Here is a 25,674-nt window from a genome sequence, read left to right on the forward strand (position 1 = left end):
ATAGAAATAAGTCTGGGAACAGCCTCTTGTTGTTAGTGCAACATGCTTTCCATTCATCTGTCTCATATTCTATATATTATAACCTTTCCTTTACAGGTGAATCATAAATTTACTGTCAAGATCAGGACTTCAGACAATCACATTTCCTAGTTTTTCCTTTTGAGGATTGCAATATTCTGAATAATTAGAAACAATGCATTTTTCTCCACTTGAGCATTATTTTGAGGATGAAGATCTATAAGCCAGAATAATTCAAAATGTTGAGTTTCAACAAGTCAAGTCCAATATTCTTTTTAAAATTTGATTAAGAAATTCATACAGGAAAGAAAAAATCAGTGAAATGCATTAAGGTTGTTTAGATTGTTCAATTTAGCAAATGTTTTAAAATTAGTTTGAAGTAAGGAAGAGAAGCCAGATGGACTAGTGAAAAATTAATAATCAAATTCAATTGTCCAGAAGTTTCTTCTATAGAAGCAGAACATATTGACTTTAATTAGTAGAAAGAGAAAGAAATCAATGGAAATCTTATTGAATACATGTTTGGAAATAAAGACCTTATGGGAGATGGAAACAATATGATGCATACAAATTACTTACATTCTCAATTGGGAAATAATTGGAATTCTGATTTTAGGCTGAAAGAAGCAGATGGATCCTCTTTGGATTTTGTCTTCCTTCCCACTACATATTCAACCCATCAGCAAATTCTGTTTTCTCTACTTTACATTCCGAATCACTTCTTTCCAGCCCCACTACTAACAACCTGGTGCACAGATCATCTTCAGCTTGGATGCCCCAGGGACTCCTTGCTGCTCTCCCCACTCTCACTGCCCCTGAAGTTTTATTCTTTGCCCTGCAGCCATATTCAAAAATAAGTGCGCTGTGGTCCTGCACTATACTTAGGATTTGACATAGCTATACCACATCTCACAAGCCCCTACCCATCTGATCCCTGCCCATCTCTCTGACCTCATCACCCTCCACTGCTTTGCTTTCTCATTGCCTCCAGCTGAGCTGCCTCCAAGTTCTTCTGGATATATTCACGAGTCCAGAGCTATCATTTACACTTGTGCTTCTGCCCAGATCTTTATGGATCTTACCCCTCATCATTTGGGATTTTTAATTTCCTCAGAGCCTTCCCTACAGTTATTCCTTCACTTTCTCTTTTTCCTGCTTTATTTTTTAATCACTATGTGATACTATATTTCCTATTTACTCCTTTGCTATCTGTCCCTCTCACTAGAATATGAACTGCATGACAACAGGGCCCTTATTCTCATTATGTATTTATTTTTATTAGTTGCTCATGACAATACAATGATCTTGACATATCATACATTTGATTCAATTTACTGACCACACCTAGAGTAAGACCAGAAAGAGTTGGTATTCAATACCCATTAATTCAATGAATGAGAAAATGAACGAAGGACAAATAACTTTTCTTTTTCTTTATAACCATTGAAGTTTCATTCTTTACTCTATGAATTTTCAAAATTCTTATTTCAAAGTCAACACCAGAAAATTGATAATGTACCAAGTGATATAATTTGTGATGCAAAGCACAGGTATGTTAATGTGATGTATCTGGGGTGCCAGTAAACACAGCTTAGAATGTCTGTACCAATGGAGACAATTTCATAATTCACATCTTGCTTAATGTGGCCTGAAAAATCACGCTACAACAGATTATCCTGAAGTCTAGGCACATAAGTCTTTTCCTTTTCTCCTTTTCCTTTGAAATGAATAAGTATTTCTGATGTGAGTTTTGATTGCTGCTACTTTTTTGTTATTATCCTTATTAAATGATTTGATTTTATTACACTCATTAAAAGTTAATGCAAAGGAAGTTTTCAGAAACTTTTAAATGTTGATAAATATTTTAGTTCCTATTGTCTATGTTAGGTGGTATAATACAGTGATGAAAGGCACACTCCAGACTCCTCATTTAAATTACTTGTTAAATAATCAGTTTATAAATTCCTCACCTATAAAATGTGAATAAAATGATAATAAGAAGAATAGTTTTAATAGTAATATATATGTATGTAAATGCTTCATAGGGATCCCATGAAGGCCAAGTAGGTTAATAAATATAAAAGACTTAAAAATTTTTCATGTTTCTTAAGAAAAAAATAGTATTAATATTTATGTCAGAGGACTTAGGTTTGGAAAACTTGGCTTCTGCTGTCTATGAGGGATCATAATATCCACTGTCTCAAATTCCACAAATTTCATTAAGGTTTCATAAATGACATGGTTTCAAAATATAGTCCTAATTTCCAGGAAAGGTAGAGCTCTGAGATGAGGAGTGACATTACTTTCATTTTCCGGTAGTTTATTTGTTAGGGGTTGATGCTTTATAGAAAGCCTCATCACTGTGACTGAATAATCAATTTTCCTGGGTTGATTTGCTGTCCCAGTCAAACCTTGTCAATTGATAAAGACTTCAGCAAATTAGTTATGTGCACAGTCAAGACCTCTGTCACCTCATCCTTTATTTATTTTGGTCCATGCATACAGATCTTATGACAATCGATGTGAACAGCAGGAAATAAATGATATGAAGATTATATATAATATCTATATTCACATAATATCTATGTATATATATATATAACATATATATGTGTGTATATATGCCCATTTTTCTTATTTAAAAAATAATTATGAAATGTAATCTGAACATCCATTTTAAGGATTATGGGACATTAGACTGATGAATATTCAGAGTCTAATACTAGAACTTTATTCTAACATGGAATTAGTGACAAGGTATGTATATGCATGCCTTCGTGCACACATTTGTCTGGTAGTAGGCATGTTTGATCAACAATGGCAAAATTCCTGGCTAAGCAGACAGGATGGAGTTGAGCTCTGTGATTTTCTTGAGTTATCTAATTTAAATAGTGTTAATACTGAAAGCAAGTAGATAAGTCTTAGTCTGTGAAACATCATAGTTATTTTTGCTATTTCAGTCTGCCTTAATCTCATCTCATTCTGCCCAGGCAGATAATAATCTCGGACATCTTTAGAACTTCAGCCCATGTGCCTGCCCAAGGGTGTGCAAAAATCCGAAACATCTTTGCAAAGAAGAACATTTAAGAAGTCTTAGTCCTGGTCTTTTCTTGATCAAGCCTACATATTCCTTAAAGTCCAGTGGTTACTAAAATTACTCCTTGCTTGATTTGACTCAATTATCTGAGATGTTGTTGAAAGGTCAGTAAAATTTACTATAGGAAAAGGCATGAATATCTTATGGTTTAACTGATTTCAAGTTTAAACCATGAGGAATAGATAATTCCAGTGCCATTAAAACTAATCTAGGCCCTAGATGATAATAGAAAATTATCCAATTATTTTTTATAAGTTTAGAATAATTTAAAACCAATCTGTAACAATATAGTAAAAAAGTTATAGGCCAAATATTGTATTTGAAACACATTAGAAATATAAGTAAATAGATTTTAGTAACATGCAAGAATAAGAATAATCTGTTATTGAATTGAAGAAAAAGTATCAGGATATATGTCATAATAATGAACTTTCTTAACAAATTGAGAAATTATTAGAACACCCAGATACTTTGAGGAATTCAAAAGCATGCAAGAGTTATTTATAATTAATAAACCGAAAAGTTTCATAAAATTTTAAGTAATATTCATCATTTTTAAAATTAAAAACCAATATACACTTCAACAAATAAAATACCATAATATTTAAATTAAAAAAATAAAGACACACCCTACATTTTAACAGTGAATTGCAAGTTCAAATAAATGCAGTATGACAAAAAAAAAATATAAGTATGAATGTAGGAAAAGAAGAGCCCAAATATTCTTTTCATTGTGATGTATATCTAGAAAAACTAAGTGACTAACAGTCCCCTTCTAGTTTTTATAATATATTTTAATAATGTGACTACATTCAGGGAAATGTAAAAAAAAGTTAATATTTTTAATATTAATGTTCTGCTAGACTTAGTAATGAGAATTATTATTTCATAAGTATAATTTAAAATATAACAGAATTAGGAAAACATTATTAAATGTTCTTAAAGTATGAAATGTAAACCATCAAACCTTTTGGAAGAAAATGATAAAATTAAAAAAAATAAAACAGTGACATATATAGTCATGTTCTCCCATAAGAAGATATAACATCACAAAAATACTATTCTTTCATGATTTTAGGAGAGAAATATATGCAATCTATAATCAAACTCCTATAGAATATTTTGGGGTAAACAGGATTGGATAAATAGTTTTAAGTTCATATGAAAAAATAGTTGGTTTTTAATAGTCAAAGGGCATAGAGGGAAAATAGCTTGTTTTCTTGTCAGCATTGTTTTATTAATACATAGAAGAATGTATTTTAAAGCCAATATAAAAATGTCAATTTGATATGGACTAGGAATAAATGAGATCAAACAGAGACTGTTGTAAGAAAATGCTGTAAGAGATAGCCATGCAAATTTTGTTTTAATAGACTTTTATTTTGGAATAATTTTAGACTTAGAAAAAAGTTATGAAGACAGTATAGAAAGTTCTTGTATATGTTTTATCCTACTTTCCTCTAATTTTCACAGATTATGTAATTATGGTACATCTGTCAAAAGATAAGAGATTGATATGGTTCATTACCCTTTAACTAAACTCCAGACTATTCTTCATTAGTTTTCACAGTAACATTCTTTTTCTGTTTCAGAATCCAACCCAGGAGAACTGCTGCATTTAATCTTCATGACTTCTTTCTCTTCCTTGGTCCATTATTTCATGTGAATTAACAAGTCACAAGTATTATTGCAATTTAGTTAGTAAGTTGTGGTATCCATGTGAATGAAAATGACATTGGATTTTTTTTTATTTCATCAAAAATAGAATTAAAAAGATCAAATAAAGGAAAAAATACAAATGTAAAAATTCTGAAACTAAAGGTATCAATGAAAAAAATAAAACTATAACAATTTATAAAGAAAGTTTATGGCACCAGATTGTTGTGTGGAGAGGCAAGTTCAATTAGGAATGGGAAATCAAAAGCCAAAGTAATAATTGAGAGAAATATATAGTTTCAGAAAGTTTTATAGCCAAAATACCCCCAAAAGAAAGTATTTTAGTCAGCTTTTTTTTTGCTACTGTGACCAAAAGACCTGCCAAGAACAATTTAAGAGGAGGGAAAGTTTATTTGGGAGGCTCACAGTTTCAGAGGTCTCAGTTCAGAGATGGCTAACTCCATTCCTGGGGGCTGAGATAATGTAGAACATCATGGTAGAATTATGTTGGTGAAGAAAGCAACTGGGCACATGTGACCAGGAAGGAGACAGAGATAAGCCCACCAAAGCCCACCGCACCATGAGAAAATATAAACCCCAAAGGCTTGCCACCAAAGACTCACCTCCTCCAGCCACACCTTATCGGCTTTCATTTACTACCTAGTTAATCCCTATCAGGGGATCAATTCATTAATTGGGTTAAGGTTTCCATAACTCAGTCACTTCAACTCTAAACCATCTTTCATTGTCTCACACATGAGCTTTTATGGAATACCACATATCTAAACCATAACAGAATGCAATAGATAATCATAGATTTGTGTGTATGTTTATACAGATATCACACAAGCATGTATTAACAGAGAAATATTTGGTGTCTATTATCATCAAAAGATTCTTACAAATTGAAGCAAAACAGAAAACTAATCCAATAGAACAATTAGCAAAGATTATAAAATGTTTTCCAGTTGGCAAATTTTAAATAACCAATGGAGATATAAAATAATTGAATTAAAGGGAACTAAAAGGAAATGGCAAAATTATAAAGATTTGCACTACCATTCTTGTGCACGTATAGAAAAGAATGCATTCACACCAGATAAAAGAGAGATTGTTAACAAGGCTTTTTTGTAACCAGCCATGTAATATCAATTAAAATAGAATTAACTGAATATCATGGAAAATAGTCAATGATTTTTAAAGGTTGTAACATAATATTTATGGTATAATTTTATGTCTATATAAGTATACAGAAATAATTCTAAAAATACATGCAGACACAAAGCCTCTGAAAATGTGTATAAATAATTATATTGTTTGTAAATACATGAATGATATTATTTATTCTAAGATACTAACTTCACAATGACAAAGAGAAAAATAGGTGTTCAGGTGATTAGAGCTTTGTTAATAAGTCATTTTCGTATTACACTTAGTATAACAAGTTTGTGGTATTTTACAATTTGAAAATACCAAATACAGTTTATTAACATTTTTTAGAGATGAAGACAGACCCACTGGAGAAGAAATGATCTTAAACGGGAACTGCACAAGCATCTTTTAAATCAATATTGAAATATATAACCAATTCTATATACATGAATCTGCATTTTTATTTTACTTGTAAAAATTATTGTGTTCCCATTTGTCTCTGTAGCATATTGGTGATTCTAAGTAGAGGCACCACAAAACATTACATGATACAATGGAAAAACAGGATTCAGAATGACATTTTTGTCTGATTTTTTTTAGATTTTCTTTTACTTTGACCTGACAAGGTAAAAATGAGGACTGTTTACCAGGTGAAGGCTCAATCCCTGTGTTTCCGGCTTTTTCTTTTACAGTAGCTATTTTCTCTGATCTCCTGTTCTCATTTGAAGTCCAATAGGTTCATACATTTAATTGTTCAGTAAACATTATTGGTGTTGGATCACACAGGAAAACTTGATATTTCCAGTAGGCAGTGTTAAAACACAGGACATAAGCAATAAAAGCTGTTATTCTATGCAAGTAGGTCATGAAGCTCTCTGGGAAAGGGTCACAGTTTGACCTCACAAAATCTTTCAAAACATTCTTTCTGTTTGGGGAAAGTATCATTTCAGACATTAGATCGTGTTCCTATGTACGCCATCACATTGAATTGGAAAATATAAATGCAAGTTGAAAATGCTTGGTTCACATACATATTGACCTAAAATCTTCAAACCTAAACAAAATTAAATGGATATTATTTGGCTATTTGTTATAAAGAATTCAGATCCAAACTCAAATTGTTCATTTGTCATGCTGTTTCAGGGCCAATTCTGTCTCCTAAATACAATAAAAATATCTGAAGTGTTCTATCTGGCAATTTGCTTTGCAGGTGGAATCATAATTAGTAATGTATAAACATCTATAAACTACAGTTTTCTCATCTGTAAAATTTGCCTCATGATAAAATACCTGTCATAACTGTGGTACCAATGTGTACTGCATTGGTTGGAACTGCAGGCTCTAAAGGCAGACTATGTAGGTTTGAATTGCTGTTATTTCTCCCTGCAAATATATAAACCAAGTCAGTTTTCTTAATTGTTCTATACTTCACTATTCTCAGCTGGAAGTTAAAGATAATGATATCTATCTCATAACATCAGTGTGCAGAATAAAGTGAATCAAGTAAAGTTCTTTGATGGCATCTACTGACAGTTTCAGTTATTATTGACCTTTTATGAAAATTTATGCAAATTACCAATGAAAGTGGCACAGAGTTTATATACAAGAAGTGCAAATTCCTCCCTAAGTGGGACATACATATAGCAATGGCAATTATCTTTAAGTCTTTCACCCCTCCTTTATGATATTATTCACACCTTTTCAGTTTTGTTATATTCAATACAAAGAAAACAGTTGTCTTATGCTGATTTTTTAATACTATGCTCCCTTGAAAGGCGAGTGACTCCCCTGAGATGGAAATTCAACCAAGAGATTTTATTGGGGGGCTGCCCGAGAGGAAGTGAGCAGCAGCGTGAGCCTGCAAGCTTCAGTTTAAGAAGGGTTGCTTTGGCAGCGTGGCCGGTGTTGATTGACAGGGTGACTCAGGAACTGGCAAGCGGACACTGTGTCCCGCTGGGATTGGTCAAGAAAACTTTTGACTTTGGCGCCCTTTGGCTTGGCACCCTTTGGAGAGGACGGGGAGGGGTAAGAGATTACATGATGTTTTTTCTGGAGAGACAGAAACTTGACTTCAGCTGGGAGAAACCTGATGGGGGAAATAAAACCAAAAGGCAGGGTCTCCCATGCACGCAACGTGCCTGCTTGTAAGGTGTGCACTCTGAACCACACTTACTCTGCTAATGCATCTATACATCTCCCTTATTCTACGTATGTGTACATGCTGTCATCCATTTTATTCTTTTCCATTAGGCTAAAAAATTTAAGAGATATAAATTATATATTAAAATGCTCCTATAGACATCTGAAATTCATTGTGCACAATAGAAAAATTTTTCCTTCTCTTTCACACTTTTGATATTCTGCCTTAACAAAAACAAAATTCATTTGTATCCTTTTCCCCACATCCTCACCAGCACTTGTTGTTGTTTGACTTCATAATGGCTGCCAATCTCACTGGAGTGAGATGGTATCTTAGGGTGGTTTTGATTTGCATTTCTCTGACTGTTAGAGATGGTGAGCATTTTTTCATGTACTTGTTGATTGATTGTATGTCCTCCTCTGAGAAGTGTCTGTTCAGGTCCTTGTACATTGCTGGTGGGACTGCAAACTGGTGCAGCCAATTTGGAAAGCAGTATGGAGATTCCTGGGAAAGCGGGAAATGAAACCACCATTTGACCCAGCTATTGCCCTTCTCGGACTATTCCCTGAAGACCTTAAAAGAGTGTACTATAGGGATACTGCTACATCAATGTTCATAGCAGCACAATTCACAATAGCTAGACTGTGGAACCAACCTAGATGCCCTTCAACAGATGAATGGATTAAAAAATGTGGCATTTATACACAACGGAGTATTATGCAGTACTAAAAATGACAAAATCATGGAATTTGCAGGGAAATGGATGGCATTAGAGCAGATTATGCTAAGTGAAGCTAGCCAATCCCTAAAAAACAAATGCCAAATGTCATCTTTGATATAAGGAGAGCAACTAAGAACAGAATAGGGAAGAAGAGCATGAGAAGAAGATCACCATTAAACAGGGTCGAGAGGGGGGAGGGAAAGAGAGAGAGAAGGAAAATTGCATGGTAAAGGAAGGAGACCCACATTGTTATACAAAATTACATATAAGAGGAAGTGAGGGGAAAGAGGAAAAAAAACAAGAGAAATGAATTACAGTAGATGGGTAGAGAGAGAAGATGGGAGGAGAGGGGAGGAGAGGGGAGGGGGGACAGTAGAGGATAGGAAGGGCAACAGAATACAAGAGACACTAGTATGGCAATATGTAAAAAAGTGGATGTGGAACAGATGTGAATCTGCAATATGTATACAGGGTAAAAATGGGAGTTCATAATCTGCTTGAATCAAATGTATGAAATATGATATGTCAAGAACTATGTAATGTTTGAACAACTAATAATTTAAAAAAGAGAAAAAACCCAAAATTTATACTTAATGTTATGGTTTAGATGTGTGGTGTCCCCCAAAACTCATGTGTGAGACAATGCAAGGAAGTTTAGAGGTAAAGCGATTGGGTTATAAGAACATTAACCTAATCAGTATATTAGTCCCCTGATAGGTTGTAACTGTAGGCATGGCTGGAGGAGCTGCACCTTTGGGGTTTATATTTTGTCATGGAGAGCTGTCTTCTCTTTGCCTCATAGTGCCAGCTGCTTTCCTCCACCATACCCTTCCACCATGATGTTCTGCCTTCTCTTCAGCCTAGAGCAGTGGAGATCAACATTACGGACTGAGACATCTGAAACTGTGAGCCCCCAAATAAACTTTTTCTCCTGTAATTGTTCTTGTCAGGTCTTTTGGTCTTGCCAACAGAAAAGCTGACTAAAATATTTACCAAATCATTACTGTTGGGTGAAAAAATTAAGGCTCTACTAACATTTTTTTTTTTTTTTGTATCTCTAGAATTTACTCTTCTTTGCACTTTCACGCCTATTACATTAGTGATAGTTCTCATTAGAACTCTTCTTGATCAACATTTAGGGGAGTTACCCATGCATACAACTGGTGAACTACCTAATATTTCTTCCTCTCCTTTTTATAGTAACTGAGACCCTGTACTATTAAGTAGAGCAGTGCATAACAGTTTTTTTTTTTTCCATGTTGGGAGTGGTCAGTACAACCTCAGCAGTCATCTGGAGGTGAATTTGAGGATTTTGGCCACGCACCCAAGGGACAAGAAAGATGTTAGGTCCCTGATGACTTGAGGGTGGAGACACCATGCTATCTCTCATCTGCCTACCACTTAGCCACTGCTATTTTGTGATTTCTGTTAAGTGCAGCCAAACTTAATTTAACTGATACAATGAATTTTAAATCCCATCTCCATTCTTGGCAGGACTTCCTAAGGGTACATGTGAACTGTGTCCATCTCATGCTTAAAATATCCCACTGAATTCTTGTCATTTAGAGGACAAAATAGAAACTCTTCAAGCTGCTACTGACCATTCTTTATTATATAACCCTTAGTTAGGTTTTTTGTTACTTCTCTATTCTCTCTCCTTAGGATTCCTTCTCAGATACATCAGACAACAGGTATGCCCTAATAAGAACTGACACTAAGGTAGTAGCTATGAAATTACAAAGAAAAGTGGATTACAAAAATACCTTAAAAGTCCTGTGTGATCTTCTAAGTGCCACTCTGAGGCTCTTTTAGGAACTTGTGAATTCTTTTATTAATAAGTTTTATTTCATTTACTTATTAGTAGCTTTTATTTCATTTATTTAGAATTTTCTATTTCCTCTTTGCCTCTATTTCAACCAGGTTTTATTAAACAAAGATGCATTGTCTTTTATTTTATATCCTCGGGTCCTCAAAGTTAGTTGAAAAATATTAAACTCACCATAAATATGTTGTATTATTGATTATAATTTATGTTGACTAAATTCTCAATGGAGATTTCCATTCATATTTTCCTTTATGATATAAAACAGCATATCCTAAGAGGGATCCAAGAAATCCTCCTTCTTATAATAATGTCTATTTCTGTGCCCAAAGGATAGATGATTTATTGAGCACTTTGGATGTTTTTCATACAATGAGATGTTTCCTATTATCGTATTCTTGATTTTGCATTTGAATGATCTCCAGAACTAGAAAAACAAAAGAATTGTTAAAGACTACACAAGTCGTGAAACTGAATTTTGATTCAAGAAGTGAGACTCCAGAGCTCTTGTGTTGAACTGCCTTCCTGGTATAGTGGCTAACTAACTGCTGGGCACTGCAACCTAAGTAAATCTGGGTTTGAATTGTGCTTCTACCATCTATTACCCACGTGATCCCAGGGAAGCCACGAAAACTCAATGCACCAATTCTTTTACTTATAAAATGAAAATAATAATTAACCCCCTTTGTAATGTTTTTGTGAGAATTAAATAAGTTGTTTAGATTATTCCAAGTAATTTCCTCTTCAAATATGGATGGAGACTTTTTGCTTGTTTGTATTTTAAGACATTCATTTATAGAAAATTGAGAAAAGATAAAAATATTTTTCAATAAAAATATCCTTTTCATTTGATTTTCAACCTTGCATGATTAAAAATGCTAGGTAGTCAAGTGACATTGTCAATGTTCTTCTGTGCTTCAGTAGCAGAACTCTAGAGTTAACTACAGTGTAAGAGTATCTGTTCAGCCCTTGTGGGGAATTAACCAAATCCCCTCATATTAAATTGGTCAGTTAATTATGAATGTTTCAGTGAAATAATGGAAACACTCATACTCCCAAGGACTTGAATTTAGTTGATTCTGACTGATTGAACACACATTTCTTATTTTGTTAATCAAAAATGATGAACAAAAATAGATGTATTGCTTCACCTGAAATTTTGAATTCTGCATAAATACACTGAAAAATATCAGAATATTTTTAGCAAAATATTTAGACTTTTTTTCTGAGTCAGAATGACTTGAGAAGAAAAATTCAACATCCAAGACTAATTAGGAAGAATGACTATTGCTAATAATGTGTATGTTCAAAAATGTTGGTATTTATTCTACAAGTAAGGGTATGGATAAATTCAAGAACTGAGCTACACAAAGATTTTAAATAAATATCTATTAGATTTCCTTCTCTCTCTCTCTCTCTCTCTCTCCCTCTCTCTCTCTCTCTCTCTCTCTCTCTCTCTCTATATATATATATATATATATATATATATATATATATATATATATATAATTTGTGACAAATACCACTATTTCCAACTCCAAGAATCCTCACTGCAGTCTCTTTTTAATAGGATAAACTAAGTTAGCTGAATGAAGAAAATAATAAAGATCAAATTAGAATTAAATGAAGTAAGGGCTAGAAGAAACAATAGAAAAGATCAACTAAACTAAAAATTAATATATTTATATATTCATATATTTCAAAACAATGTGGTACATGATAAATGTATAAAATTTTTATTTTTCAATTAAATAGAAAAATAATTGAGCTATGCACAAATATGACTTTCTTTTAACATAAATTCTTTTGGGAAAATCATGGAGCATGTGTTTAAAGAGATACCTTTAAGATTAATGAGATATAATAAGGTTGCAATCTGGCTACTTTGAAAACAGTATTAGTATTCTAGGGTAACTCTCAAGCTTTCTAAAGGAAAGCTACAATAATTTTTTGGTTATGTTCCTAAAGTAGGCTATTGTTTGAGAATAGAACTAGCACTTGTATGTGGTAATTTGTGACAAATACCACTATTTCCAACTCCAAGAATCCTCCCTGCAGTCCATTTTTACCTTCTCTGCAAGAAACAGAGTAACTGGACTTCAAAACTCATAAGCAAAGATATGCTTCCATGCAGGCATCTCTTTGTAATTATGACACTATTACTTAATAGAGGAAGCAAGAAATTAATCATGTTCCTTCCTCAGAGGAAGGAGGATTTGTTAAAATTCTGAAAACTCTATGCCCACTTTTCTCCTTCAGAACCCCCAACCTACACTAACAGTTGTAGGAAATAACTTCCCTTTTTTCTGTAGTTCCTGATGGGTGTTTTGCCTTGGAAGATGGCATCATTTTGATTGGTTCTTTTCACACCCACCCCACTCAGCAATGCCCCTCCAGCCTTCTGGTTTCTGGCTTCTAGATTCATAAGAGAAGGAGCTGCTCAAGTATCAGTGTCTGAGAATAAGCCAGAGAGTCACCATTCACATTCACTACTGTTATTTTCTGGTCTTCCCCTTATTTCCACCAATTAAAACTCCAAATAGTGAGATTATATTTGTCCTTTGACTAAATAATTACTTCCAATAAGTTATGTCCAGTTGGCTCCTTAAACCAAACATTAAGTTAAAAAATCATTTTCTAGTTGACTGATAACTAAAATTTATTCTTTTTCTATAAAAGTTTCCTTTTAAACTAAATATTAAAAGAGATAATATTTGATATATCTTCCAGGTTTACCATATTGAATTATAACTTGACAGTTGGAAAAGTGAATGTTGCTCAATATTTCCTAGAAAAATTATTATTATCTGCCCTTTCCAATATGTTTTCTCCTTTTTTCTACCATAGAATGCTGAGATAGGTGAATTAAGATTATAATAATATTTTACCGTACTACAGACGAATATGTGCAATAAATGATTATAGGAAGTAATTTTACAGTAAAAAATAAAATAGGCAAAACTAATTTTTTATACTTATTTTTTTAGTTGTAGTTGGACACAATACCTTTATTTTATTTATTTTTATGTGGTACTGAGGATCAAACCCAGGGCCTCCCATGTGCTAGGCGAGTGCTCTACGTCTGAGCCATAACCCCAGTTCTAGGCAAAACTAATTTTACTAAGATGCTTTCTATTTTTTTTTCATAATGGAAGAGTTCAAACATTGAGTAACAGTCATACAACAATAAGCAATTCAAAAATTAAATCAGTGTTTGTTGAGCATTTATTTTATGTGAGATTGTTTAAGGTGCTGAACATGGCTGTGAGCAAGACAGACAGTCTGTGACCTCACGGAGCTTACACTCTCATGGGGGAAACTTACAAGGCACACACAAAAAAATGAGAAAAGATAGTTATAAAATGTCAGTTTAAAAGTAATTTGAAGAAAATATAAATCATGCAAAGTGTATAGGACAGGGAGGATCATTTATGGTGATGAGACCATCTTTGAGGAGGTGATATTTAAGCAGAAGCTGGATGAAATGAAACAAATTGAAAATATTGCTGGAGGTGTCTTGCTGGCAGAAAGAAGAGCAAAAGCAAAGATCTTAAAGAAAGAGGATATGTGACTTGTTTGGGGCAACAGCTATTGAGCTGTTCAAAGTAGCTAGAGGCCAGGTCATGTGAAGCACAGCGAACAGTGGCAAGGAGACAGTTAAGAGCCATGGCACACCAGGAGAGTTTGCTGTAGATTGACACTTCTTCCTTTGAAGGTCCTGGGAAAGTTTATGGCTATATCTCTCTATTTGATGCTTAAACCTGCATGATTGCACACTCGTGAGTACTAATGGTTTGGAGTCTCCATTTCTTCTTCTTGTAAAATGTATTTTATCTATATTTCCATGTGCTTGTAACAGAATGTGTGGCCTCCACTCCAAGTTTGTCTGCTTTCGATCCTCAGCACCACGTACAAAAAAAACGAAGATGTTGTGTCCGCCAAGAACTAAGAAAAAATAAATAAATGTTAAAATTCTCTCTCTCTCTCTGTCCCCTTCTCTCTCATTCTCTCTTTAAAAAAAAAAAAAAGTACTTGCCTTGCATATGGAAAGTAATGGGTTCCATCCTGTGCACCACATAAAAATATAATAAAGATATTTTGTCCATCTACAACTAAAAACATATTTAAAAAAAATAGAAACAGCATATTTCATTGCTACTGAATTTTACATTTAATTAAGTGCTACTTATCCCTCATTACATTCTCACACCATTTTCTATTTCTGTGCCATTTCCTATTACTGAATTCACTATACTATTTGAACATGTTTACCTTTTGTGTACAATCCTGCTATTCTTAAATGCTAGGACAGTTTGGAAAACAGCTCTTTCAGGATTATATTTCCTGGTCATGTCTTGAAAGCTAAACACTTGGCAAGATTATTTGTTGACATTCTAGCCAACTTCTGGAAGCTGAGAGAAATTTAGTACTTAAACTTCTGAGTAAGCAATTTGCTCTTCTGAGAATTAATACACACTAAGTGTCTGTTAACTTTTATAACATAATGTGGAGTTTATTTTATTTTCCTGGCAGGCTCTGAAGGTTAGCAATGTGTTATAGGACGATACTAACTTCATCCCAGGACATCCCAAGTCCTTCAGATGGCCTTTTGAGTGCTATTTGTGGGTCCTATGTATACCAGGAAGTGTCTATGGAAATGGCAGAGTGTAGGTCTCCTCCAGTTAGGCTTCTCCTGTGTTCATTCTGTTGTGAAAAGAAGGCTCACTTATGTCAGAGCTACAGAATACAAGTAGGGATTTTTACAAGAGGAAACCAAGCAACATTGTTTCCTGACTGGGTTAATAACAAAAAAAGAAATCCCTAAGAAATGTGTATTCAGGTGAAAGGGGCAACACTGGGCTGATGACATGGAGCTTCTCCTTTTTCACCAATCACTGCCAAACATAATGAACCAGCTCAAATCCTCAGATCTCTACTCTCCCGAATATCCCCTCTGCAGATTTCAATATTTTGACCCAGTAAAAAAGGAGGTGAGAGGGAATCCCTGAAGTTTTTTTGTTCAATTAGTAACTTGCTGATACTCATTCTGAGGCACCTCAGCTTTGAATCTTGCTCTTTAAAATAAATGTGTTTTTTTTTTTTTCAATACCAAGTAATGTTACTCAAGTCTATGCTCTTCGTTAATAAGGTCCAAGTAAATCTTTGAAAACTACAGCGGAGTTTATGTGGTTCTCTGAGGACTGTTTCAAGGCCAATGAAAAGAGAAGATTGATATGACACTCCTGTACAACGTCCAAAAGTGACTCAGAGCCAGAACTTAATGGCTTCATAAGCAGTCAGAATGAGTGATGCTGTTCATGAAGAAATTTTACTGAAATAATTAATTGGGTACACGGGGCAATTTCTCTTCAATATAGCATCACTCTATCATTCCTGAAGGAAAAATACAGTGAGAGACACACACACACAGATAATATGGTAAAACAAAATAAACAGACATGATTTCTGTCCAGAAATATAAGGTAGTATTTTAGGAAGTAAAGTAGGTAAATATGAAACAATCTAATAAATTGGCTTCTCTCTCTCTCTTTTTTTTTCCTGTTTCTGCTATCAATTCTATGGTGTTACATTTAGGTTTAACATTAGCCTTCAAGGCTGCAGTTGAAGTTCTGAGCTCAACCAAAAGCATAAAAAGAAAAATCGACTGAAAGTGTCAACCAAGAGTACTACTGGTTCCAGGATGGTGAGAAAATTGTTTTATAAATAGTTGCCCTTTTTCTTGCATTCCTACTGCTGTCTGATTGGAAACAACAAATGAGAAGCCCCCATCAATGTCACACAAGGAAATTTGATCTGTAATAGATCTCTAACATAATAACTATCAGAAGTATGGATTTGTTAATTTCTACAATGATGTTAAAAAATTGTACCTTGTTTTCTACTGCACATTATTGTGCATTTTCTCCTAGCCTGAAACCCCTGATTTGGGGTATTCCTAACTCAAGGCAAGACAGCAGCCAAAGTACTCTGGCAAGAGAAGAAATATAGCAGATTCTGCATTCACATCCTTTCAAAATATTAAAAAGCATTTGCTAATTGGATGATAAGATATCCATGAAGCATTTGATGCTGATGAAAAATTATTGAAATGTTCCTTTGTACACATATAAAATCTAATGTGTACAAAGGAACATTTCAATAATTTTTCTATGAGGTATGTAGTGATTTCCTTATGACTTGTTTCAGTGGCAATTAGAGAAACTATGTCCTGTACAATCATTGAGAAAACGCCCTTCAGGATATACTACAAAATTGCCTCTTTACATCCCATCTGAAGTGTAGATTTAATTTTCTATTGAGTTAGGCATAAGAATAATATTTCATTGCTTCAATGATTTATGTTATCTAAAATTCTTTCTCATCCATTATATCTTCGGGTCTATGTATAATTGTATATTGTAAAAGAAAAAAAGCAAGAGTTAAAAATAAATCTGGGAACAATAAAATGGACACCACTATTATTTTTCCCCATATCCTGCATTTATGGACTAGGATGTGTAGATACAGCATTGGAAGGCAGAGCCACACATGGGAGGATAGAGTTGAATCTCACGAGATTCAGCATAGGACAGAAGATTCAAGATAGCACAATCATAAATAGAAGTGCTCAGGGCATAGTATAAAGAGGCAAAGACTATATCCTGAAATCAGCTCCCAAAGTTTCCTGGGTATGAGATCTGGAATCTTTGTGCCTCCTCTCTATCAATATTTCTTTAAAAATTTTTAATAAATATTTCTGTAGGCAGAGTAAAGCCCCCCAAAAATATTGACATCCAAGAGCCTATGAACACACTAAATGACATGACAAAGGGGCTTCGCAGATGTGATTAAAGTGAGGAATCTTGAGCAGGTGAGGCGAATCTGGATAAGCCAGGGGTACAAAGCAACAACTTGCTGCTCCAAGTTCAGAGACCTGTGCTAGGCTTCTCATCTGCAGAGCTGTATGGCAATAAATTTGTGCTGTTTTAAATGACTGAGTCTATAGTAATTTGTTGTGGTAGCAAAAGAAAACTTATACAATGCTAGTATATATTTATTTGTAAAATAAGAGACTCAACCATAAACATTTTAATTAACTCAATTTTATAACATTTTTTAAAGCTTATTGTTTATAAATTGTGTTTCCTACTGTTCAGAGTGGAAAAGACTGACCTCCCCCCATGCACAAATACATTTATTTTATGTCATATTTCAGAGGCTAGTAGGTGCATGGATACAATATTAATGGATAAAGAAACTTAGAATGTTGATTGGATTACATAGACTCACTGTTAAAAAAATGTGGTTTTTTTCCTCCTCTCTTTACAGTGGAAAAAAAATAACTAAGGACTTTGTTTTAAAAATAGAGTCTTGTTTCTTTTTCATTTCTAAACTTTGAAATAAAGAGCAGAGAAGAGCTATGAGAAACTACTGAGATTGCAGGTCTATTATTTGACTGCTTCATTTATTCATTTGCTCAATCATTCAATTAACATTTGTTGACCTCTTTCTCTTTGCCAAGCATTGTATAAAATGTGGAAGCATAAGTGAAGCATGTTATAATACCTCCTTTTGCATAGCCCTTAAATTTTTTTGAGAGATTTCCTGGGATGAGGAATAATAGGCTCAAATGCCCAATTAGGGTTTTTGTTAGAGCTGAATTTGGAGCAAAGCAGCTAATACCGGCTGAAGAATAAAGGTTGGTTGAAATAACTCATTGCCAAAGTTCCTTCTAGCTCTGAAAGTGGAAATAGCTGCTCTGAAGAGTGAAATGAGAACAGCATACTGAGATTATAAAGAAACTTGGATATTCAAATTCCATGGGAGAAGTCAAATTTTTCTCTTGGCAGAAATTAGGCAAATTTACATGAGTACTACAGTTAGCAGTTGAATATAAGGGGGAGTAAGGCTTACTATAACTAGTTTTAGATGTATTCATGCCTCTGAATCTTATTTTACATTGCTCTTATTTGTTTATATTTGGTAAATACATTGTGTATTCCAATGTGCATTTTGCCATTGTAATGAAGAACTCCATTATAAACAGAATCATAAACAGAATCACAAAGATCTCAAACTTCTTTCAGGTTCCCACCTCTGAATAGGTTCTCCACAGCCTGGTAACTGTTAATAAGCTACAAACACTGTTCCTATGGAGTCCACAAGGGATGGTCCACCTCCAGGGAAGTCGTCCTGGGAGAAAATCAAAGCAACATTATCCAGTAGAAACAAGTCTCCAATTTTCCAACAGGAAGAGATCAATCCTAATTCATCTTGTAATTGAGATTCACAAAATTATAAATTTTGATTTTTTTTTGAAATATAGGAAATATTGTTTCTTTCCTTGGAATTTGAAATAATAGTTTCTTGAAATGGCAAAGCACATGGGGGAAAGGAATGTAGGAATATTTCTATATCTAGGGAATCAAAGACAGGCCAAGCAGGATAAATGTTTTAATGTTTCAAAAAATCACCCTGCTCTTCAAAATTCTTTCTTTGCTATTTGAGGGAAGAGTCATCTATGGCAATATTTTTAGTTTTATTCTAAAATGAACTAAGTAATGTAAAATAAGTCTCTCACTTTTTTTTTTTCCTTTTTCTCTTTTTGCCATTACAAGAAAAAAAAAAGAAATAGTCTTTGTTTCTCCATCTCTGGTATTCAAACTTAAAATTATTTTCATCTTATAAAAATAATATATAACTATATATATGAAATAACAGTGATGACTAAATAATGTTTTTGTATTCAAACTTAAAATTATTTTTATCTTATAAAATAATAACTACATATATAAAAATAACAATGATTGCAAAATAATGTTTGTTCCTCCCTGACAGCCCCTTTCCTTCACACTGAAAGATTTATGTCCCATTCCTCCCATCCTTATTCAAATTGTGTGCATTTTTGAAATATAAAGAATTTTTTGTTCTATACTATTTGCTTATTTTCAAATTCACCCATAATTGACATTTTTACGCAATCCCCTTGACTTTATGATTTATTTAAAAATAATTTTTTAAAAACTCCACTACTTCACATATTTTGTATCAGTTTACCAATTAAGAGGTCTGTGTTTTAATTTAATTTCTAGTGGTTAGTATGTTTTCTTGAACATTCTCTCAGACAAATAATTTCTATGGTAGATGTGCTGAATCTTTTCATGCCCAAAATGTTTCTGTCTTACTTGACAGATGAACTATATCTTAGCTGGATATAGTGTTTTTAAAACACAATCCTTCACTCTCAGTCTGTAGATAATTATCCAGTATCTTAGCTTCCATTGTAGTGATGCAAATTCTGTAGCTTAAATGGATATTTTTAGAAGTACTTTCTGTCTCTATGCTGGTAAAATTTCTTTCTTGTTCTTGCAATTCACAGTATATCTGAAGCATGCATTCTCTTTGTCCTCGCTCTACGCCCTGCTGGATTCCTCCATCCTCCTTCACTTAACACTGGGCAAGCAAATAACTTTCCCCAGGAAGCTCTCTGGTTTCCACCACCACCTCTATTTGTCTCCTAGGTCTTTTTTTTTTTTTTCTGTTTTTTTTTCCTTGGTCTATATTCTCTAGGCTTCTCTTTCATGCTGCTTCTTGCATTCATTTTTAAGTAGATGTTTTCTAATCCTCTGTCTTCTACTGTCCTCTTACATTTCATGTGAAACTGTTTTAACACTACTCTTTTTCACTTTTGTGAACAATTGTCCCAAACCTATATCTAAAACTAACTCCTACTCAGTCTTCAAATCTCAGCTCGACCCTTCGCTATCTTATTTTCTTATTTAAAAACAAAAAAACAAAACCCTTTTTCGTTGCATATTCAGAAATAACTTCAGATTTACAAAAATAATACATAGAATTCCTGTATACTCTCCACATAGGTCTTCCCAGTATTTGCATTTTACGTTATCTTTTGCCAAACATTAACACTCAAAGTTTAAATTAATGTTGTGTATCCTTAATGATGTTTTTCTCTTTTCTTCATTATTTTTACATATATTTATTAAAATTTCATTGTAAGGAAGATTTGTCCTTTCTTCCCCATTTGTTTATATATATTACATGATTTATGTATATAAAGTATTAAATCATGATGAGATATAATTCATCACTACAATTATTTTGTCTTATTTGGTCATTGGGCAAATCTTCAAACTGGCTTCTATCACCTTACGACATATGCCTGTCATGTTTTGAATATTCCTTCACTGTCTGGCCCTAGATATTTTTGTTTCATTTTTATACTTTCTCTACCCCAGTCCTGAACACAAAGCCTGTCTCCTTTTACTGGAGAATGGTGTTTCTTAGTTCATTCATACTACTTTAACAAAATACCACAGACTGAGTTGATTGTAAATAATAGAAATTTAGTTCTCACAGTTCTAAAGACTGGAAAGTCCAAGATAAAGGCATCAGTGGTGTCTTGGAAGGGAGTCCACTTCTATTAATGGTACCTTTTTGCTATGTCCTCACCTGCTGGAAGTGGTGAACAAGCGTCTTCAAGTCTCTTTTGTAAGAGCACAAATTCATTCCATGAGGGCCCTAGTCTCATATTCTAATTATTTCTCAGAGTCTCAACCTTTTAATATTATTTTCTGGATAAGTTTCAACTTATGAATTTTGGAGTCCACAATACCCTGACTATAATAGGTGTGTACAATAATATACCCAATACCTGTGTGCAGGATGTACCTACCTGTTGCTACTGGGTTATTCCTTTCAGGTTCTTGCACCAGAAAAAGTCAATAAAAATTTATACATGAGTATACACACATACAACACACACACACACACACACACACACACACACAATCTATAATCACATATCTACCTGTGTATGTATATGTTAAGCACTATGAGTTCACAGCAGAAGCTCCAACTGTAGTATAATGGCACAGAATTTATTTTTCTTATTTTATATTTCTTTCTCTGACAGTGAGAAACCTGCCTCATTTCCACAATGTATTTGTTTTCTTAATCCTATAATACACATAAAATTGATTTTAATTTAATTACTATTCCATGACTATTCAAGAAACAAATTTAAGGACTAGCATACAGTATTTATGTGCAGCATTTTTTAATCAAAAGAAATTTTATGGTTTTGTCTAAGTGGTAGCGTTTCTGTCAAAGTGATATTTTTCCAAAGTAGGTTAGCTCTTTTCTTCCCTACCTTCTTCATTGTATGTGTATCATTTGTCTGTAACAGAGTTAGATTCACTTGTTACTCTATGTATTTCATTTTTATCCACTACTCCCAAACAACATATATGCATCTGGTTGAGTTGATGGATTGAAAGGTTTGTGAATTGTTACCATGGTCCTAAGAGTCAGAAAAATTCAAATCCATATTCAAGAAATGGTGCCTCCATTATTCCTTCAATTCAATTCCCATCATCCCAGTCGGTCTGGTTCATTTTCTTGCACATGCATAAGTATAAATAATGCATGGGTGTTTTAAAACTTTTTATTATTGTCAAGGTGCTGACCACAAAGTTTACAAGAATTTGCTCTATAACCAACAGTGAATAAAATTCCTAATTCAAAATATTGTCATCAAATGTGCATATTAGTATATTTTTCTTTGTCTTTTTTTCACTTGTTCTTTTTATTATACATGAGAGTAGAATGTATTTTGACATAGTATAATAACATGGAGTACAACTTCCAACATATTATATTTTATATATTATGTATATTTTTATTTTTCCAAGGTATTAATTGAAAAAATATTAATTATATTTATTTGGGGCATTTAACATTTGTATACAGTAATAACTACTACTTAGTTCACAGTTACTATATATCAGTTATGTGCTGAGTACTACTTTACAAAATTAATATAAAATTATTTCAATTTTTACAAGTAATGTTAGCGTAAAATGTGGGCAATACAAGTAACTAGTCAATATTCTTTTAGCCAATAAGTTACTCTCTTTTTCTTAACAACTGGGCTATTCATTGGATTGTCCTATGTTTTTCTTTATGTGTGAATGACTCATGGTTCTTTGTTCATTTTTAAAAATGATTCTTTGTTTTTTTAAAAAAGTTCTTTAATTATTTCCTGAATTATGATAGAATATTTTTATTTACATTGTCATTTCCCTTTCAAGTAAAAGCTATGCTATTTTGGAAGGTGTATATTTTAGTTTTTAATGCGTTTAAGTGTATCAGTATTTTCCATTATGATTTCTTGGAAGCTTGCCAAAACAGAGGACACTCAAAAGCAAAGAGAACCATAAGCTGAGGCAAATAAAATAAAATCATGTTACTCGCTATGATTTGAGAGTTGGATCCCACACAGTGGAAGACATGTGTTGGAAGCCTAAGGCCCAAATTTATATGTTCATGACATTTGGAGGTGGAACTTTTGTGAGTTAATTAGGATTATCAGGTGGGATCAGGAGAATGGGAGTTCCCATGATGGCAGTATAATTTATAAGAATAGGAAGAGGAATTTGAGCCCAATAGCTCAATTTCTCTCACCATATTGTGTTATAATACAAGAAGAATCTCACCTGAACTGATATTTTGGTACTGAACTTCCCAGACTTCAAAACTGTGAGCTAACTAAACATCTATTCTATAAAAAATTAACCCAGTTCTTTGGTATTTCATTAGAGCAATAGATACCGAATTAAGACACTATCCTTCATCTCTAATCCCCACTTCCAACCTGAGGTCAGGTGTAATGACCACTGAGGTGTCCAGATATTTGGTTGAAGATTATTATGGGTATGTCTGAGTGTACTTCTAGATGGGATCAACATATGGATCAGGTAGACAGCAATGCATACTGCCCCCCCCAATTCAATCTGATAGGATGAATAAAATAAAAAAAGCTGAGTAAAGGGAGAATTTGTTCTCTCCCTGTCAGACTCTCTTCAAGCTGAGATAATCAGTATTTTCATTTTTAATTTATGTATGACAGCGGAATGCATTATAATTCTTATTACACATATAGAGCACAATTTTTCATTTCTCTGGTTATACACATAGTATATTCACACCAATTTGTGTCTTTATACCTGTACTTTGAATAATAATGATCATCACATTCCACCATCATTAATAACTCCATGCCCACTCCCTTCCCCTCCAACCCCTCTGCCCTATCTGAAGTCCTCTATTCTTCCCATGCTTCCACTCCGTATCCCACTATGAATCAGCCTTCTTACATCAAAGAAAATATTTGGCATTTGGTTCTCTGGGATAGACTAACTTCACTTAGCATGATCTTCTCTAATTCCATCTGTTTACCTGCAAATGCCATGATTTTATTAACTTTTATTACTGAGTAATATTTCATTGTGTATATATGCCACATTTTTTTAATCTATTCATCTATTGAAGGGCATCTAGGTTGGTTCCACAGTTTAGCTATTGTGAATTGTGCTGCTATAAACTTTGATGTGGCTGTGTTCCTGTAGTATGCTGTTTTTAAGTCCTTTGGGTACAGACTGAGGAAAGGGATAGCTGGGTCAAATGGTGGTTCCATTCCCCATTTTCCAAGAAATCTCCATAGTGCTTTTCATATTGGCTGTACCAATTTGCAGTCCCACCAGCAGTGTATGAGTGTGACTTTTCCCCCACATCCTTGCCAACACTTATTGTTGTTTGTATAAATAATAGCTGACATTCTGACTGGAGTGAGGTGAAATATTAGAGTGGTTTTGATTTGCATTTCTCTAATTGCTAGTAATGATTAACATTGGACTCATACCATTGTCTCTCTTGCATCTCAGGCCTTATGACTGGAACTGGAACTGTATCATCTATTCCCTTGGTCGGGACTCAGCCTCCATAACGGTGTGAGTCAATATATATACACAAACCTTTTGATTTTGTTTCTCTGGTGACTCCTGAATAATATGGATATCTTTTCTATTTTTACTTCTTAACACCCAGTCTATCATCATCAACAACAACAACATAATTACACTAATAATTATTTAATTCTAACAATGTAATGTGTTAAGTATTTTAAGATATATTTTCATATTTAATTCTTATAATTATTTATGATAGTAGTTATTGTTAAAGCCAATTTTATAGAGGAGAGCACCAACTCTATGAGAAGTTTAAATAACCAGCTTGTCTAAGGTAATTGTGAATGCTGGTACCTTCTAGATCCAAATTTCTGGTGCCAAAATCTAAGTCTTTTTCCAAATAGTAATAATCCCACATTGACAAATCTTCTAGACTACAAAGTTGCTTTTAACATACACATGGACAAATTTTCCATATGATTTTATCTTAAGCTACCATGATTGTTTACATTTCATTTAAAAAGTTGAATTTCACTGCAGTATTTAAGTAGGTATTATTAAAGATTGAAACTCTATCTTACGTACTAAAAATTTAGTAGATTCAGGAACAAAGTATCTCCTTTAGATGAATCATATCATTGTACCTGTAAATTTTTTTCATGGACAGAATTACTTGAAACATGAGAAATTGCATAGACTCAACATTTATGATATGCTAAAGAGATAGCTCACTTTCCTTATAATGTACATTAGGAAGATGATAACAGTACTAATAAAAAAAGTCTTACATCCTTTAATGTCAAGTGCACCGTTGAATTCCTTTCCTAAATATGATTTTACCTTGGCAGCCGGCCAGACCATTGCTGCTTTATATTCCTAGTCAATATTAGTAGAAATATAAAGTCAAAGGCACATTCTATTTTAGAAATAGTGAAATGATATAATGGCATCATACAAAATGCATAAAAGTTTCCAATTTAATAATCTATACAATCTATAGAACACTAAAATAAAAGCAGTTCACTATTAATAACTCAGATATTTTCAAATTAAATAGAGATGACATGTTGTAGAAATTAATTTTCTTCATTGCAGTTTTATCCTACTTTTAGGAAAACTTAATTTAATCAATAAAACATGTGCCCGTGTGTATGTACACACAGGTGTATCAAACACTGTTGTTCCCTCACACTTCAGCATGTCTTGCTCCTTCATCTCCTTGAAATCTTTGCTCTAGGTGAACCCTTCTCAGTGATCTTTCTCTAACCACTCTATTAATAACCCAACCCTTTTCTTTCTTCT

This window comes from Ictidomys tridecemlineatus, chromosome 1 (genome assembly GCF_052094955.1).
Source record: "Ictidomys tridecemlineatus isolate mIctTri1 chromosome 1, mIctTri1.hap1, whole genome shotgun sequence".
NCBI lineage: Eukaryota > Metazoa > Chordata > Mammalia > Rodentia > Sciuridae > Ictidomys > Ictidomys tridecemlineatus.